Consider the following 21,179-nt stretch of genomic DNA (forward strand, 5'->3'; position numbering starts at 1 on the left):
GGTAAACCTGTTGAGAACAAGTTCTCATTTACAACTGCGACCTGGCCAAGATAAAGCAAAGCAGTGCGATAAACACAGAGTTACATATGGGGTAAAACAAAACATAAAGTCAAAAATACAACAGAAAATATATATACAGTGTGTGCAAATGTAGCAAGTTATGGAGGTAAGACAATAAATAGGCCATAGTGCAAAATAATTACAATTTAGTATTAACACTGGAATGATAGATGTGCAAGAGATGATGTGCAAATAGAGATACTGGGGTGCAAATGAGCAAAATAAATAACAATATGGGGATGAGGTAGTTGGGTGGGCTAATTTCAGATGGGCTGTGTACAGGTGCAGTGATCGGTAAGGTGCTCTGACAACTGATGCTTAAAGTTAGTGAGGGAGATAAGAGTCTCCAGCTTCAGAGATGTTTGCAGTTCGTTCCAGTCATTGGCAGCAGAGAACTGGAAGGAAAGGCAGCCAAAGGAGGTGTTGGCTTTGGGGATGACCAGTGAGATATACCTGCTGGAGCGCATACTACGGGTGGGTGTTGCTATGGTGACCAATGAGCTAAGATAAGGCGGGGATTTGCCTAGCAGTGATTTATAGATGACCTGGAGCCAGTGGGTTTGGCGACGAACATGTAGTGAGGACCAGCCAACAAGAGCGTACAGGTCACAGTGGGGGGGTAGTATATGGGGCTTTGGTGACAAAACGGATGGCACTGTGATAGACTACATCCAATTTGCTGAGTGGAGTGTTGGAGGCTATTTTGTAAATGACATCGCCGAAGTCAAGGATCTGTAGGATAGTCATTTTAACGAGGGCATGTTTGGCAGCATGAGTGAAGGAGGCTTTGCTGCGAAATAGGAAGCCATTCTAGATTTAACATTGGATTGGAGATGCTTAATGTGAGTCTGGAAGGAGAGTTTTTACAGTCTAACCAGACACCTAGGTATTTGTAGTTGTCCACATACTCTAGGTCAGACCCGTCGAGAGTAGTGATTCTAGTCAGGTGGGCGGGTGCAAGCAGCGTTCGATTGAAGAGCATGCATTTAGTTTTACTAGTGTTTAAGAGCAGTTGGAGGCCACGGAAGGAGTGTTGTATGGCATTGAAGCTCGTTTGGAGGTTTGTTAACACAGTGTCCAATGAAGGGCCAGATGTATACAAAATGGTATCGTCTGCGTAGAGGTGGATCTGAGAGTCACCAGCAGCAAGAGCGACATCATTGATATACACAGAGAATAGAGTCGGCCCGAGAATTGAACCCTGTGGCACCCCCATAGAGTCTGCTATAGGTCCAGACAACAGGCCCTCCGATTTCACACATTGAACTCTATCTGAGAAGTAGTTGGTGAACCAGGCGAGGCAGTCATTTGAGAAACCAAGGCTATTTAGTCTGCCAATAAGAATGTGGTGGTTGACAGAGTCGAAAGCCTTGGCCAGGTCAATGAAGACGGCTGCACAGTACTGTCTATTATCAATCGCGGTTATAATATAGTTTAGGACCTAGTAATAGGGGTTGCGACGATTTCGGCTGCTAATTTTAGAAAGAAAGGGTCCAGATTGTCTAGCCCAGATGATTTGTAGGGGTCCAGATTTTGCAGCTCTTTCAGAACATCAGCTGTCTGAATTTGTGTGAAGGAGAAGCGAGGGGGGCATGGGCACGTTGCAGCGGAGGGTGCAGAGCTGGTGGCCGGGGTGGTGGTAGCCAGGTGGAAAGCATGGCCAGCCGTAGCAAAATGGTTGTTGAAATTCTCGATTATTGTAGATTTATCAGTGGTGATAGTGTTTCCTAGCCTCAGTGCAGTGGGCAGCTGGGAGGAGGTGCTCTTATTCTCCATGGACTTTACAGTGTCCCAAAACTTTTTGGAGTTAGTGCTACAGGATGCAAATTTGTGTTTGAAAAAGCTAGCCTTTGCTTTACTAACTGCTTGTGTATATTGGTTCCTAACTTCCCTGAAAAGTTGCATATCGCGGGGGCTATTCGATGCTAATGCAGTACGCCACAGGATGTTTTTGTGCTGGTCAAGGGCAGTCAAGTCTGAGGAGAACCAGGGGCTATATCTGTTCTTGGTTCTGAATTTTTTGAATGGGGCATACTTATTTAAGATTAAGAGGAAAGCACTTTTAAAGAACAACCAGGCATCCTCTACTGACGGAATGAGATCGATATCCATCCAGGATACCTGGGCCAGCGTTTGACAGTGATGAGGGGTGGTCGTTTGACCATGGACCTGTTACGAACGCAGGCAATAAGGCTGTGATTGCTGAGATCCTGGTTGAAGACAGCGGAGGTGTATTTAGAGTGTAAGTTAGTCAGGATGATATCTATGAGGGTGCCCATGTTTACGGATTTATGGTTGTACCTGGTAGGTTCCTTGATAATTTGTGTGAGATTGAAGGCATCTAGTTTGGATTGTAGGATGGCCGGGGTGTTAAGCATATGCCAGTTTAGACCGATTGAGCCGGTCTCTGCGTGTATGGGGGGTGGAACAAAGGAGCTATTTGAGGCAATTTGAGAGGGACATGGGAGAGAGGCATAAAGCAATCACAGGTGTTATTCGAGAGAGCTAAGACAACAACTGGTAATGGCGATGAAAGTTTGGCTGAGGCTAAACCGATAAAACAGGACAGGGTACCGTGTAAAGGAACAGTCCAGCAGGCATCAGCTGTGCAGCTGAGTCATCATAAGGTCCAGTGAACAGCAGATGTTAGTCCGAGAGCAGTTCGAATTGGTGGTACAGCACAGGCGAGCAGGAAGCACGGCTGTTGAATTGCGTGTGCTAGCGGGCCGGGGCTAGCAGATGGATCTTCATGGTCGTCGCAACGGGAAGCCTGTTGAAACCACAGACGATTACGTCGGCAGACCAGTCGTGATGGATCGTCAGGGCGCTGTGTCGACTCTAGGAGGTCCCGTCCGGTTGACAGAGAGGTAGATAGCCGGGAGATGGGCCTGGCTCGAGGCTAGCTCAAGGCTGATTAGCCAACCACAACATCCATTCGGTTGCAGCTAGCTAGTTGCGATGATCCGGTGTTAAAGGTCCAGTGATTCAGTGATTTCGGCAGAAAATCCGATATGTTCTGGGTCGATAACTCGCTGTGCAGACTGACCGATAATAGTCCAGGCTAGAGCTGGCTGGTAGGTAGTGCAGGCCACGGACAATGGTGAAAAAACCACTAACGGTGGCTAATAGCAAGTAGCTAGTTAGCTGGCTACTCCCGTCCGGTAGACAGAGAGGTAGATAGCCGGGATATGGGCCTGGCTCGAGGCTAGCTCAAGGCTAACTGGTGCTTGCTTCAGGGGCAGTGGTGATTAGCCAACAGCAACATCCATTCGGTTGCGATCCGGTGTTAAGGTCCACTGATTCAGTTATTCCGGCAGAAAATCCGATGTTCTGGGTGAAAACCGCTAACGGTGGCTAATAGCAAGTAGCTAGTTAGCTGGCTAGCTAGTTTCAACTGGAGATTCTAGATAAAAGGTAAGTAAATAATAGAATCCGTTCCACATTGAGTGAGGCGGGTTGCAGGAAAGTTTATTTAGTAGCAGGATGAAAAGTGTGATAGGGAAATATATACAACAAAAGACAAAAAAATTACAAAAACAGGCGATTTACACGGACACACAACAGAGTACACGACCGCACTGCTACGCCATCTTGGAAGTCTAATCAATCACTTCAACACTGCATTATGTATTGTAATGTCATCACAACTCCATAAGATGCACATTCTATAGGAAAGCTTGTGATTTATTTAGCTAGCTACCACTGTATCCTCCGTCCCAGGGGCATCCGAGGCTACTACCACTGCTGATGGTTGGAGTATAAGACAATGCTCCTCTGAGAGGCTTTACATCATTTCAGACTGTCCTCAGTGCATTACAATACATACAGCTCTACATTCACTGTGTACATAACAATACATAAATACATCACTCTACATTCATATCTAATCTACATACTGTACATTACATTCACTAAGTGTGTATTAAACATATCTAGATATACAGTAGGTATCTACGTGCTGTGGGAACATCAGACTGAATGATATGCATGTTAACCATGTATAATCTACATAATGTTAACCATGCTGTATAATCTATACTCTGATATTGGTCGCTGGATTCCTTATGATGCATTGGCTCATTCATGCTCATTCATGCCCCCTTAGCCTGTATTCCCCAGGTCCTTGCTGTAAATGAATGTGTTCTCAGTCAACTTAACTGGTAAAATAAGGGTATAAACAGTAATAATAATTGTTAGCGTTCTTCCATCTCGTGACATGTGAATGTAATCATAGATAATATACAGTTGAAGTCGGAACTTTACATACACTTGGGTTGGGGTCATTAAAACTCGTTTTTCAACCACTACAAAAATATCTTGTTAACAAACTATAGTTTTGGCAAGTCGGTTAGGACATCTACTTTGTGCATGACACAAGTCATTTTTCCAACAATTGTTTACAGACAGATTATTTCACTTACAGTGAGGGGAAAAAAGTAGTTGATCCCCTGCTGATTTTGTACGTTTGCCCACTGACAAAGAAATGATCAGTCTATAATTTTAATGGTAGGTTTATTTGAACAGTGAGAGACAGAATAACAACAAAAAAATCCAGAAAAGCGCATGTTAAAAATGTTATAAATTGATTTGCATTTTAATGAGGGAAATAAGTATTTGACCCCCTCTCCATCAGAAAGATTTCTGGCTCCCAGGTGTCTTTTATACAGGTAACGAGCTGAGATTAGGAGTGCTCCTAATCTCAGCTTGTTACCTGTATAAAAGACACCTGTCCACAGAAGCAATCAATCAATCAGATTCCAAATTCTCCACCATGGCCAAGACCAAAGAGCTCTCCAAGGATGTCAGGGACAAGATTGTAGACCTACACAAGGCTGGAATGGGCTACAAGACCATCGCCAAGCAGCTTGGTGAGAAGGTGACAACAGTTGGTGCGATTATTCGCAAATGGAAGAAACACAAAATAACTGTCAATCTCCCTCGGCCTGGGGCTCCATGCAAGATCTCACCTTGTGGGGTTGCAATGATCATGAGAACGGTGAGGAATCAGCCCAGAACTACACGGGAGGATCTTGTCAATGATCTCAATGCAGCTGGGACCATAGTCACCACGAAAACAATTGGTAACACACTACGCCGTGAAGGACTGAAATCCTGCAGCGCCTGCAAGGTCCCCCTGCTCAAGAAAGCACATATACAGGCCCGTCTGAAGTTTGCCAATGAACATCTGAATGATTCAGAGGAGAACTGGGTGAAAGTGTTGTGGTCAGATGAGACCAAAATCAAGTTCTTTGGCATCAACTCAACTCGCCGTGTTTGGAGGAGGAGGATTGCTGCCTATGACCCCAAGAAAACCATCCCCACCGTCAAACATGGTGGAAACATTATGCTTTGGGGGTGTTTTTCTGCTAAGGGGACAGGACAACTTCACAGCATCAAAGGGACGATGGACAGGGCCATGTACCGTCAAATCTTGGGTGAGAACTTCCTTCCCTCAGCCAGGGCATTGAAAATGGGTCGTGGATGGGTATTCCAGCATGACAATGAACCAAAACACACGGCCAAGGCAACAAAGGAGTGGCTCAAGAAGAAGCACATTAAGGTCCTGGAGTGGCCTAGCCAGTCTCCAGACCTTAATACCATAGAAAATCTGTGGAGGGAGCTGAAGGTTCGAGTTGCAAAACGTCAGCCTCGAAACCTTAATGACTTGGAGAAGATCTGCAAAGAGGAGTGGAACAAAATCCCTCCTGAGATGTGTGCAAACCTGGTGGCCAACTACAAGAAACGTCTGACCTCTGTGATTGCCAACAAGGGTTTTACCACCAAGTACTAAGTCATGTTTTGCAGAGGGGTCAAATACTTATTTCCCTCATTAAAATGCTAATCAATTTATAACATTTTTGACATGCGTTTTTCTTGATTTTTTTGTTGTTATTCTGTGTCTCACTGTTCAAATAAACCTACCATTAAAATTATAGACTGATCATGTCTTTGTCAGTGGGCAAACGTACAAAATCAGCAGGGGATCAAATACTTTTTTCCCTCACTGTATAATTCACTGTATCACAATTCCAGTGGGTCAGAAGTTTACATACACTAAGTTGACTGTGCCTTTTAAACAGCTTGGAAAATTCCAGAAAATGATGTCATGGCTTTAGAAGCTTATGATAGGCTAATTGACCTCATTTGACTAAATTGGAGGTGTACCTGTGGATGTATTTCAATGCCGACCTTCAAACTCAGTGCCTCTTTGCTTGACATCATGGTAAAATCAAAAGAAATCAGCCAAGACCTCAGAAAATTGTAGACCTCCACATGTTTGGTTCATCCTTGGGAGCAATTTCCAAATGCCTGAAGGTACCAGGTTCATCTGTACAAACAATAGTACGCAAGTATAAACACCATGGGACCACGCAGCCGTCATACCGCTCAGGAAGGAGAAGCGTTCTGTCTCCTAGAGATGAACGTACTTTTGTGCGAAAAGTGCAAATCAATCCCAGAACAACAGCAAAGGACCTTGTGAAGATGCTGTAGGAAACAGGTACAAAATTATCTATATCCACAGTAAAACGAGTCCTATATCGACATAACCTGAAAGGCCACTCAGCAAGGAAGAAGCCACTGCTCCAAAACCGCCATAAATAGGCCAGATTACGGTTTGCAACTGCACATGGGGACAAAGATCATACTTTATGGAGAAATGTCCTCTGGTCTGATGAAACAAAAATAGAACTGTTTGGCCATAATGACCATCGTTATGTTTGGAGGAAAAAGGGGATTGCTGTGGTTATTGTGGGAAGCTTGTGGAAGGCTACCCGAAACGTTTGACCCAAGTTAAACAATTTAAAGGCAATGCTACCAAATACTAACTGAGTGTATGTAAACTTCTGACCCACTGGGAATGTGATGAAAGAAATAAAAGCTGAAATAAATCATTCTCTCTACTATTATTCTGACATTTCACATTCTTAAAATAAAGTGGTGATCCTAACTGACCTAAGAAAGGGACTTTTTACTAGGATTAAATGTCAGGAATTGTGATAAACTGAGTTTAAATGTATTTGGCGAAGGTGTATGTAAACTTCTGATTTCAACTGTAAATGTATCCTGGTCCTGTATGGCTCTGTTGGTTGAGCATGGTGCTTGCACTGCCAGTGTTCGATTCCCGGGGCCACCCATACGTAAAATGTATGCACGCGTTACTGTAAGTTGCTTTGGATAAAAGCGTCTGCTAATTGGCATATTATTGATGTTATTATTAGATTATAACTGGTCTGCTCTATATCTGTAATGAGGTCCACTAAGGCCCGCTGAGGTCCATTTAATAGTTGTCATCATCATTACCTGTGAAACTGAAGTCTGTCTCCTTTCCCTCCCTGTATGTATCAAACTTCTCAGAGCACTGATTTAGGATCCATTTTGCCATTCAGATCACACTTAATAAGATGATATGGACAGGGGGGACCTGAGCACTCTTACTCTGAGACGCTTGATACAAACAATATCTGCTCTGTCCAGCTTACAGCTTCACCTTAAAACAAAACAAAAGACGGATTGTTCTGTTCTGGTCTGAAATGTCTTGATGCTCACTGCTTTATGAAGCAATAAAACAACTAAAACAACCTGTGTGTTTATTTCTCCACATATAATACCCTTTCTGGGGCTCGGTTCAATCCATAACGCAGAAGATCCGCGTTATAGCTGATTGAAATGTAAAGGTAATTTCCGATTGAGCCGAAATATGCAGCATTTACCATGAATTCAGTTTCCGCAAATGCGGGAACATTACCTTTTAAAGAGCAACTAAAAACGGCCTGTGGCATCGATATAAATCAAAAACATTTATGCCAGAATGGACTACAAGCACTAAAGGAAGTCTGGTCTAAAACGTAGTTTGGAAGCTCCGTGCGTTGTAACGCCACTCTGTTTAGATTGCTTTATAAGAACTGGGCGTCGTGGCGTTCGTATACTTTAGTTTACCTTTACTCAGCAGTCTGCAGGGTTCACATGGCATATCCCACTGTCTAGCTGCTGTAAAACATGGAACTGGAATCCCACACTACCAATACACGGACTGGATTATGGCATAATGTTCACTACATTACATGGTTCACATGGCATATCCCACTGTCTAGCTGCTGTAAAACATGGAACTGGAATCCCACAGTACCAATACACGGACTGGATTATGGCATAATGTTCACTACATTACATGGTTCACATGGCATATCCCAATGTCTAGCTGCTGTAAAACATGGAACTGGAGTCCCACAGTACCAATACACGGACTGGATTATGGCATAATGTTCACTACATTACATGGTTCACATGGCATATCCCACTGTCTAGCTGCTGTAAAACATGGAACTGGAGTCCCACAGTACCAAAACACGGACTGGATTATGGCATAATGTTCACTACATTACATGGTTCACATGGCATATCCCAATGTCTAGCTGCTGTAAAACATGGAACTGGAATCCCACAGTACCAATACACGGACTGGATTATGGCATAATGTTCACTACATTACATGGTTCACATGGCATATCCCACTGTCTAGCTGCTGTAAAACATGGAACTGGAATCCCACAGTACCAATACACGGACTGGATTATGGCATAATGTTCACTACATTACATGGTTCACATGGCATATCCCAATGTCTAGCTGCTGTAAAACATGGAACTGGAGTCCCACAGTACCAATACACGGACTGGATTATGGCATAATGTTCACTACATTACATGGTTCACATGGCATATCCCACTGTCTAGCTGCTGTAAAACATGGAACTGGAGTCCCACAGTACCAAAACACGGACTGGATTATGGCATAATGTTCACTACATTACATGGTTCACATGGCATATCCCAATGTCTAGCTGCTGTAAAACATGGAACTGGAATCCCACAGTACCAATACACGGACTGGATTATGGCATAATGTTCACTACATTACATGGTTCAAATGGCATATCCCACTGGCTAGCTGCTGTAAAACATGGAACTGGAATCCCACAGTACCAATACACGGACTGGATTATGGCATAATGTTCACTACATTACATGGTTCACATGGCATATCCCACTGTCTAGCTGCTGTAAAACATGGAACTGGAATCCCACACTACCAATACACGGACTGGATTATGGCATAATGTTCACTACATTACATGGTTCACATGGCATATCCCACTGTCTAGCTGCTGTAAAACATGGAACTGGAATCCCACAGTACCAATACACGGACTGGATTATGGCATAATGTTCACTACATTACATGGTTCACATGGCATATCCCACTGTCTAGCTGCTGTAAAACATGGAACTGGAATCCCACACTACCAATACACGGACTGGATTATGGCATAATGTTCACTACATTACATGGTTCACATGGCATATCCCACTGTCTAGCTGCTGTAAAACATGGAACTGGAGTCCCACACTACCAAAACACGGACTGGATTATGGCATAATGTTCACTACATCACATGGTTCACATGGCATATCCCACTGTCTAGCTGCTGTAAAACATGGAACTGGAATCCCACACTACCAATACACGGACTGGATTATGGCATAATGGTCACTACATTACATGGTTCACATGGCATATCCCACTGTCTAGCTGCTGTAAAACATGGAACTGGAATCCCACAGTACCAAAACACGGACTGGATTATGGCATAATGTTCACTACATTACATGGTTCACATGGCATATCCCACTGTCTAGCTGCTGTAAAACATGGAACTGGAATCCCACAGTACCAATACACGGACTGGATTATGGCATAATGTTCACTACATTACATGGTTCACATGGCATATCCCACTGTCTAGCTGCTGTAAAACATGGAACTGGAATCCCACACTACCAATACACGGACTGGATTATGGCATAATGTTCACTACATTACATGGTTCACATGGCATATCCCACTGTCTAGCTGCTGTAAAACATGGAACTGGAGTCCCACACTACCAAAACACGGACTGGATTATGGCATAATGTTCACTACATCACATGGTTCACATGGCATATCCCACTGTCTAGCTGCTGTAAAACATGGAACTGGAATCCCACACTACCAATAAACGGACTGGATTATGGCATAATGTTCACTACATTACATGGTTCACATGGCATATCCCACTGTCTAGCTGCTGTAAAACATGGAACTGGAATCCCACAGTACCAAAACACGGACTGGATTATGGCATAATGTTCATTACATTACATGGTTCACATGGCATATCCCACTGTCTAGCTGCTGTAAAACATGGAACTGGAATCCCACAGTACCAAAACACGGACTGGATTATGGCATAATGTTCACTACATTACATGGTTCACATGGCATATCCCACTGTCTAGCTGCTGTAAAACATGGAACTGGAATCCCACACTACCAATACACGGACTGGATTATGGCATAATGTTCACTACATTACATGGTTCACATGGCATATCCCACTGTCTAGCTGCTGTAAAACATGGAACTGGAATCCCACAGTACCAATACACGGACTGGATTATGGCATAATGTTCACTACATTACATGGTTCACATGGCATATCCCACTGTCTAGCTGCTGTAAAACATGGAACTGGAATCCCACAGTACCAATACACGGACTGGATTATGGCATAATGTTCACTACATTACATGGTTCACATGGCATATCCCACTGTCTAGCTGCTGTAAAACATGGAACTGGAATCCCACACTACCAATACACGGACTGGATTATGGCATAATGTTCACTACATTACATGGTTCACATGGCATATCCCACTGTCTAGCTGCTGTAAAACATGGAACTGGAATCCCACAGTACCAAAACACGGACTGGATTATGGCATAATGTTCACTTACATTACATGGTTCACATGGCATATCCACTGTCTGGCTGCTGTAAAACATGGAACTGGAGTCCCACACTACCAAAACACGGACTGGATTATGGCATAATGTTCACTACATTACATGGTTCACATGGCATATCCCACTGTCTAGCTGCTGTAAAACATGGAACTGGAATCCCACAGTACCAATACACGGACTGGATTATGGCATAATGTTCACTACATTACATGGTTCACATGGCATATCCCAATGTCTAGCTGCTGTAAAACATGGAACTGGAGTCCCACAGTACCAATACACGGACTGGATTATGGCATAATGTTCACTACATTACATGGTTCACATGGCATATCCCACTGTCTAGCTGCTGTAAAACATGGAACTGGAATCCCACAGTACCAAAACACGGACTGGATTATGGCATAATGTTCACTACATTACATGGTTCCATGGCATATCCCACTGTCTAGCTGCTGTAAAACATGGAACTGGAATCCCACACTACCAATACACGGACTGGATTATGGCATAATGTTCACTACATTACATGGTTCACATGGCATATCCCACTGTCTAGCTGCTGTAAAACACGGAACTGGAATCCCACAGTACCAAAACACGGACTGGATTATGGCATAATGTTCACTACATTACATGGTTCACATGGCATATCCCACTGTCTAGCTGCTGTAAAACATGGAACTGGAATCCCACACTACCAATACACGGACTGGATTATGGCATAATGTTCACTACATTACATGGTTCACATGGCATATCCCACTGTCTAGCTGCTGTAAAACATGGAACTGGAATCCCACACTACCAATACACGGACTGGATTATGGCATAATGTTCACTACATTACATGGTTCACATGGCATATCCCACTGTCTAGCTGCTGTAAAACATGGAACTGGAATCCCACAGTACCAAAACACGGACTGGATTATGGCATAATGTTCACTACATTACATGGTTCACATGGCATATCCCACTGTCTAGCTGCTGTAAAACATGGAACTGGATTCCCACACTACCAATACACGGACTGGATTATGGCATAATGTTCACTACATTACATGGTTCACATGGCATATCCCACTGTCTAGCTGCTGTAAAACACGGAACTGGAATCCCACAGTACCAAAACACGGACTGGATTATGGCATAATGTTCACTACATTACATGGTTCACATGGCATATCCCACTGTCTAGCTGCTGTAAAACATGGAACTGGAATCCCACAGTACCAAAACACGGACTGGATTATGGCATAATGTTCACTACATTACATGGTTCACATGGCATATCCCACTGTCTAGCTGCTGTAAAACATGGAACTGGAATCCCACACTACCAATACATGGACTGGATTATGGCATAATGTTCACTACATTACATGGTTCACATGGCATATCCCACTGTCTAGCTGCTGTAAAACATGGAACTGGAATCCCACAGTACCAATACACGGACTGGATTATGGCATAATGTTCACTACATTACATGGTTCACATGGCATATCCCACTGTCTAGCTGCTGTAAAACATGGAACTGGAATCCCACAGTACCAATACACGGACTGGATTATGGCATAATGTTCACTACATTACATGGTTCACATGGCATATCCCACTGTCTAGCTGCTGTAAAACATGGAACTGGAATCCCACACTACCAATACACGGACTGGATTATGGCATAATGTTCACTACATTACATGGTTCACATGGCATATCCCACTGTCTAGCTGCTGTAAAACATGGAACTGGAATCCCACAGTACCAAAACACGGACTGGATTATGGCATAATGTTCACTACATTACATGGTTCACATGGCATATCCCACTGTCTGGCTGCTGTAAAACATGGAACTGGAGTCCCACACTACCAAAACACGGACTGGATTATGGCATAATGTTCACTACATTACATGGTTCACATGGCATATCCCACTGTCTAGCTGCTGTAAAACATGGAACTGGAATCCCACAGTACCAATACACGGACTGGATTATGGCATAATGTTCACTACATTACATGGTTCACATGGCATATCCCAATGTCTAGCTGCTGTAAAACATGGAACTGGAGTCCCACAGTACCAATACACGGACTGGATTATGGCATAATGTTCACTACATTACATGGTTCACATGGCATATCCCACTGTCTAGCTGCTGTAAAACATGGAACTGGAATCCCACACTACCAATACACGGACTGGATTATGGCATAATGTTCACTACATTACATGGTTCACATGGCATATCCCACTGTCTAGCTGCTGTAAAACACGGAACTGGAATCCCACAGTACCAAAACACGGACTGGATTATGGCATAATGTTCACTACATTACATGGTTCACATGGCATATCCCACTGTCTAGCTGCTGTAAAACATGGAACTGGAATCCCACACTACCAATACACGGACTGGATTATGGCATAATGTTCACTACATTACATGGTTCACATGGCATATCCCACTGTCTAGCTGCTGTAAAACATGGAACTGGAATCCCACACTACCAATACACGGACTGGATTATGGCATAATGTTCACTACATTACATGGTTCACATGGCATATCCCACTGTCTAGCTGCTGTAAAACATGGAACTGGAATCCCACAGTACCAAAACACGGACTGGATTATGGCATAATGTTCACTACATTACATGGTTCACATGGCATATCCCACTGTCTAGCTGCTGTAAAACATGGAACTGGAATCCCACACTACCAATACACGGACTGGATTATGGCATAATGTTCACTACATTACATGGTTCACATGGCATATCCCACTGTCTAGCTGCTGTAAAACACGGAACTGGAATCCCACAGTACCAAAACACGGACTGGATTATGGCATAATGTTCACTACATTACATCGTTCACATGGCATATCCCACTGTCTAGCTGCTGTAAAACATGGAACTGGAATCCCACACTACCAATACACGGACTGGATTATGGCATAATGTTCACTACATTACATGGTTCACATGGCATATCCCACTGTCTAGCTGCTGTAAAACATGGAACTGGAATCCCACAGTACCAATACACGGACTGGATTATGGCATAATGTTCACTACATTACATGGTTCACATGGCATATCCCACTGTCTAGCTGCTGTAAAACATGGAACTGGAATCCCACAGTACCAATACACGGACTGGATTATGGCATAATGTTCACTACATTACATGGTTCACATGGCATATCCCACTGTCTAGCTGCTGTAAAACATGGAACTGGAATCCCACAGTACCAATACACGGACTGGATTATGGCATAATGTTCACTACATTACATGGTTCACATGGCATATCCCACTGTCTAGCTGCTGTAAAACATGGAACTGGAATCCCACACTACCAATACACGGACTGGATTATGGCATAATGTTCACTACATTACATGGTTCACATGGCATATCCCACTGTCTGGCTGCTGTAAAACATGGAACTGGAGTCCCACACTACCAAAACACGGACTGGATTATGGCATAATGTTCACTACATTACATGGTTCACATGGCATATCCCACTGTCTGGCTGCTGTAAAACATGGAACTGGAGTCCCACACTACCAAAACACGGACTGGATTATGGCATAATGTTCACTACATTACATGGCTCACATGGCATATCCCACTGTCTAGCTGCTGTAAAACATGGAACTGGAGTCCCACAGTACCAAAACACGGACTGGATTATGGCATAATGTTCACTACATTACATGGTTCACATGGCATATCCCACTGTCTAGCTGCTGTAAAACATGGAACTGGAATCCCACAGTACCAATACACGGACTGGATTATGGCATAATGTTCACTACATTACATGGTTCACATGGCATATCCCACTGTCTAGCTGCTGTAAAACATGGAACTGGAATCCCACAGTACCAAAACACGGACTGGATTATGGCATAATGTTCACTACATTACATGGTTCACATGGCATATCCCACTGTCTGGCTGCTGTAAAACATGGAACTGGAGTCCCACACTACCAAAACACGGACTGGATTATGGCATAATGTTCACTACATTACATGGTTCACATGGCATATCCCACTGTCTGGCTGCTGTAAAACATGGAACTGGAGTCCCACACTACCAAAACACGGACTGGATTATGGCATAATGTTCACTACATTACATGGCTCACATGGCATATCCCACTGTCTAGCTGCTGTAAAACATGGAACTGGAGTCCCACAGTACCAAAACACGGACTGGATTATGGCATAATGTTCACTACATTACATGGTTCACATGGCATATCCCACTGTCTAGCTGCTGTAAAACATGGAACTGGAATCCCACACTACCAATACACGGACTGGATTATGGCATAATGTTCACTACATTACATGGTTCACATGGCATATCCCACTGTCTAGCTGCTGTAAAACATGGAACTGGAATCCCACAGTACCAAAACACGGACTGGATTATGGCATAATGTTCACTACATTACATGGTTCACATGGCATATCCCACTGTCTAGCTGCTGTAAAACATGGAACTGGAATCCCACACTACCAATACACGGACTGGATTATGGCATAATGTTCACTACATTACATGGTTCACATGGCATATCCCACTGTCTAGCTGCTGTAAAACACGGAACTGGAATCCCACAGTACCAAAACACGGACTGGATTATGGCATAATGTTCACTACATTACATGGTTCACATGGCATATCCCACTGTCTAGCTGCTGTAAAACATGGAACTGGAATCCCACACTACCAATACACGGACTGGATTATGGCATAATGTTCACTACATTACATGGTTCACATGGCATATCCCACTGTCTAGCTGCTGTAAAACATGGAACTGGAATCCCACAGTACCAATACACGGACTGGATTATGGCATAATGTTCACTACATTACATGGTTCACATGGCATATCCCACTGTCTAGCTGCTGTTAAACATGGAACTGGAATCCCACACTACCAATACACGGACTGGATTATGGCATAATGTTCACTACATTACATGGTTCACATGGCATATCCCACTGTCTAGCTGCTGTAAAACATGGAACTGGAATCCCACAGTACCAAAACACGGACTGGATTATGGCATAATGTTCACTACATTACATGGTTCACATGGCATATCCCACTGTCTAGCTGCTGTAAAACATGGAACTGGAATCCCACAGTACCAAAACACGGACTGGATTATGGCATAATGTTCACTACATTACATGGTTCACATGGCATATCCCACTGTCTAGCTGCTGTAAAACATGGAACTGGAGTCCCACACTACCAAAACACGGACTGGATTATGGCATAATGTTCACTACATTACATGGTTCACATGGCATATCCCCGTGTCTAGCTGCTGTAAAACATGGAACTGGAATCCCACACTACCAATACACGGACTGGATTATGGCATAATGTTCACTACATTACATGGTTCACATGGCATATCCCACTGTCTAGCTGCTGTACAACATGGAACTGGAATCCCACAGTACCAATACACGGACTGGATTATGGCATAATGTTCACTACATTACATGGTTCACATGGCATATCCCACTGTCTAGCTGCTGTAAAACATGGAACTGGAATCCCACACTACCAATACACGGACTGGATTATGGCATAATGTTCACTACATTACATGGTTCACATGGCATATCCCACTGTCTAGCTGCTGTAAAACATGGAACTGGAATCCCACACTACCAATACACGGACTGGATTATGGCATAATGTTCACTACATTACATGGTTCACATGGCATATCCCACTGTCTAGCTGCTGTAAAACATGGAACTGGAATCCCACACTACCAATACACGGACTGGATTATGGCATAATGTTCACTACATTACATGGTTCACATGGCATATCCCACTGGCTAGCTGCTGTAAAACATGGAACTGGAATCCCACAGTACCAATACACGGACTGGATTATGGCATAATGTTCACTACATTACATGGTTCACATGGCATATCCCACTGTCTAGCTGCTGTAAAACATGGAACTGGAATCCCACAGTACCAAAACACGGACTGGATTATGGCATAATGTTCACTACATTACATGGTTCACATGGCATATCCCACTGTCTAGCTGCTGTCAAACATGGAACTGGAATCCCACACTACCAATACACGGACTGGATTATGGCATAATGTTCACTACATTACATGGCTCACATGGCATATCCCACTGTCTAGCTGCTGTAAAACATGGAACAGGAATCCCACACTACCAATACACGGACTGGATTATGGCATAATGTTCACTACATTACATGGTTCACATGGCATATCCCACTGTCTAGCTGCTGTAAAACATGGAACTGGAATCCCACAGTACCAATACACGGACTGGATTATGGCATAATGTTCACTACATTACATGGTTCACATGGCATATCCCACTGTCTAGCTGCTGTAAAACATGGAACTGGAATCCCACAGTACCAACACACGGACTGGATTATGGCATAATGTTCACTACATTACATGGTTCACATGGCATATCCCACTGTCTAGCTGCTGTAAAACATGGAACTGGAATCCCACAGTACCAATACACGGACTGGATTATGGCATAATGTTCACTACATTACATGGTTCACATGGCATATCCCACTGTCTAGCTGCTGTAAAACATGGAACTGGAATCCCACAGTACCAAAACACGGACTGGATTATGGCATAATGTTCACTACATTACATGGTTCACATGGCATATCCCACTGTCTAGCTGCTGTAAAACATGGAACTGGAATCCCACACTACCAATACACGGACTGGATTATGGCATAATGTTCACTACATTACATGGTTCACATGGCATATCCCACTGTCTAGCTGCTGTAAAACACGGAACTGGAATCCCACAGTACCAAAACACGGACTGGATTATGGCATAATGTTCACTACATTACATGGTTCACATGGCATATCCCACTGGCTAGCTGCTGTAAAACACGGAACTGGAATCCCACAGTACCAAAACACGGACTGGATTATGGCATAATGTTCACTACATTACATGGTTCACATGGCATATCCCACTGTCTAGCTGCTGTAAAACATGGAACTGGAATCCCACAGTACCAAAACACGGACTGGATTATGGCATAATGTTCACTACATTACATGGTTCACATGGCATATCCCACTGTCTAGCTGCTGTAAAACATGGAACTGGAATCCCACAGTACCAATACACGGACTGGATTATGGCATAATGTTCACTACATTACATGGTTCACATGGCATATCCCACTGTCTAGCTGCTGTAAAACATGGAACTGGAATCCCACAGTACCAATACACGGACTGGATTATGGCATAATGTTCACTACATTACATGGTTCACATGGCATATCCCACTGTCTAGCTGCTGTAAAACATGGAACTGGAATCCCACAGTACCAAAACACGGACTGGATTATGGCATAATGTTCACTACATTACATGGTTCACATGGCATATCCCACTGTCTAGCTGCTGTAAAACATGGAACTGGAATCCCACAGTACCAATTCACGGACTGGATTATGGCATAATGTTCACTACATTACATGGTTCACATGGCATATCCCACTGTCTAGCTGCTGTAAAACATGGAACTGGAATCCCACAGTACCAATACACGGACTGGATTATGGCATAATGTTCACTCCATTACATGGTTCACATGGCATATCCCACTGTCTAGCTGCTGTAAAACATTGAACTGGAATCCCACACTACCAATACACGGACTGGATTATGGCATAATGTTCACTACATTACATGGTTCACATGGCATATCCCACTGCCTAGCTGCTGTAAAACATGGAAATGGAATCCCACAGTACCAATACACGGACTGGATTATGGCATAATGTTCACTACATTACATGGTTCACATGGCATATCCCACTGTCTAGCTGCTGTAAAACATGGAACTGGAATCCCACAGTACCAATACACGGACTGGATTATGGCATAATGTTCACTACATTACATGGTTCACATGGCATATCCCACTGTCTGGCTGCTGTAAAACATGGAACTGGAATCCCACAGTACCAATACACGGACTGGATTATGGCATAATGTTCACTACATTACATGGTTCACATGGCATATCCCACTGTCTAGCTGCTGTAAAACAAGGAACTGGAATCCCACAGTACCAAAACACGGACTGGATTATGGCATAATGTTCACTACATTACATGGTTCACATGGCATATCCCACTGTCTAGCTGCTGTAAAACATGGAACTGGAATCCCACAGTACCAATACACGGACTGGATTATGGCATAATGTTCACTACATTACATGGTTCACATGGCATATCCCACTGTCTAGCTGCTGTAAAACATGGAACTGGAATCCCACAGTACCAATACACGGACTGGATTATGGCATAATGTTCACTACATTACATGGTTCACTTGGCATATCCCACTGTCTGGCTGCTGTAAAACATGGAACTGGAATCCCACAGTACCAATACACGGACTGGATTATGGCATAATGTTCACTACATTACATGGTTCACATGGCATATCCCACTGTCTAGCTGCTGTAAAACATGGAACTGGAATCCCACAGTACCAATACACGGACTGGATTATGGCATAATGTTCACTACATTACATGGTTCACATGGCATATCCCACTGTCTAGCTGCTGTATAACATGGAACTGGAATCCCACACTACCAATACACGGACTGGATTATGGCATAATGTTCACTACATTACATGGTTCACATGGCATATCCCACTGTCTAGCTGCTGTAAAACATGGAACTGGAGTCCCACAGTACCAATACACGGACTGGATTATGGCATAATGTTCACTACATTACATGGTTCACATGGCATATCCCACTGTCTAGCTGCTGTAAAACATGGAACTGGAATCCCACAGTACCAATACACGGACTGGATTATGGCATAATGTTCACTACATTACATGGTTCACATGGCATATCCCACTGTCTAGCTGCTGTAAAACATGGAACTGGAATCCCACAGTACCAATACACGGACTGGATTATGGCATAATGTTCACTACATTACATGGTTCACATGGCATATCCCACTGTCTAGCTGCTGTAAAACATGGAACTGGGATCCCACAGTACCAATACACGGACTGGATTATGGCATAATGTTCACTACATTACATGGTCCCACTGTCTAGCTGCTGTAAAACATGGAACTGGAATCCCACAGTACCAATACACGGACTGGATTATGGCATAATGTTCACTACATTACATGGTTCACATGGCATATCCCACTGTCTAGCTGCTGTAAAACATGGAACTGGAATCCCACAGTACCAATACACGGACTGGATTATGGCATAATGTTCACTACATTACATGGTTCACATGGCATATCCCAATGTCTAGCTGCTGTAAAACATGGAACTGGAATCCCACAGTACCAATACACGGACTGGATTATGGCATAATGTACATGGTTCACAACTAGTAAATAAAGGTTGGGTTTAGATTACAATTATGTCAACACATCATACCCCCTTTTGCCAAGCGCCCCTCCGCCCACTTCACTTGAACGCGGAACGAGGAAGATCTCGTATTTGTTGTTTTGATCTATTGGGAAGTTATTTTTTTAAAATATTTTTTTAGGGGGTAGATCAGCTTTAATATTGCAGATAGACTGTAACTTCCATCAATGTAATTGTCTGCATCACTTCCAATCCCCCATATGTTTTTTTTTCTTCTCGCAAATATATATATGTATATAAGTACACATTTAAAGTACTTTAAATGAAATTATGGGCAGAAAGATTAATTCAACTCCATCTTTCATCGAATCAGATGGATTATTCATCACAAAACCATTTGATGTTGCCAATGCTTTTAATGATTACTTCATTTGCAAAGTGGGCAAATTTAGGCAGGAAATACCAACAACGAACAATGAGCCATCGTATTCATGCATAAAAAACTAATAATGAAAGAAAAGCATTGTAAGTTTGAACTTTGTAAAGGTAATGTGGAAGAGGTGGAAAATTATTGTTATCAATCAATAATGACAAACCTCCTGGCATTGATAACTTAGATGGAAAGCTACTGAGGATGGTAGCTGACTCTATAGCCACTCCTATCTGTCATATCTTTAATCTGAGCCTAGAGGAAAGTCTTTGTCCTCAGGCCTGGAGGGAAGCCAAAGTCATTCCGCTACCCAAGAGTGGTAAAGCGGCCTTTACTGGTTTTAACAGTAGACC

The sequence above is a fragment of the Coregonus clupeaformis genome, unplaced genomic scaffold (assembly GCF_020615455.1).
Source record: "Coregonus clupeaformis isolate EN_2021a unplaced genomic scaffold, ASM2061545v1 scaf0286, whole genome shotgun sequence".
Taxonomy (NCBI): Eukaryota; Metazoa; Chordata; class Actinopteri; order Salmoniformes; family Salmonidae; genus Coregonus; species Coregonus clupeaformis.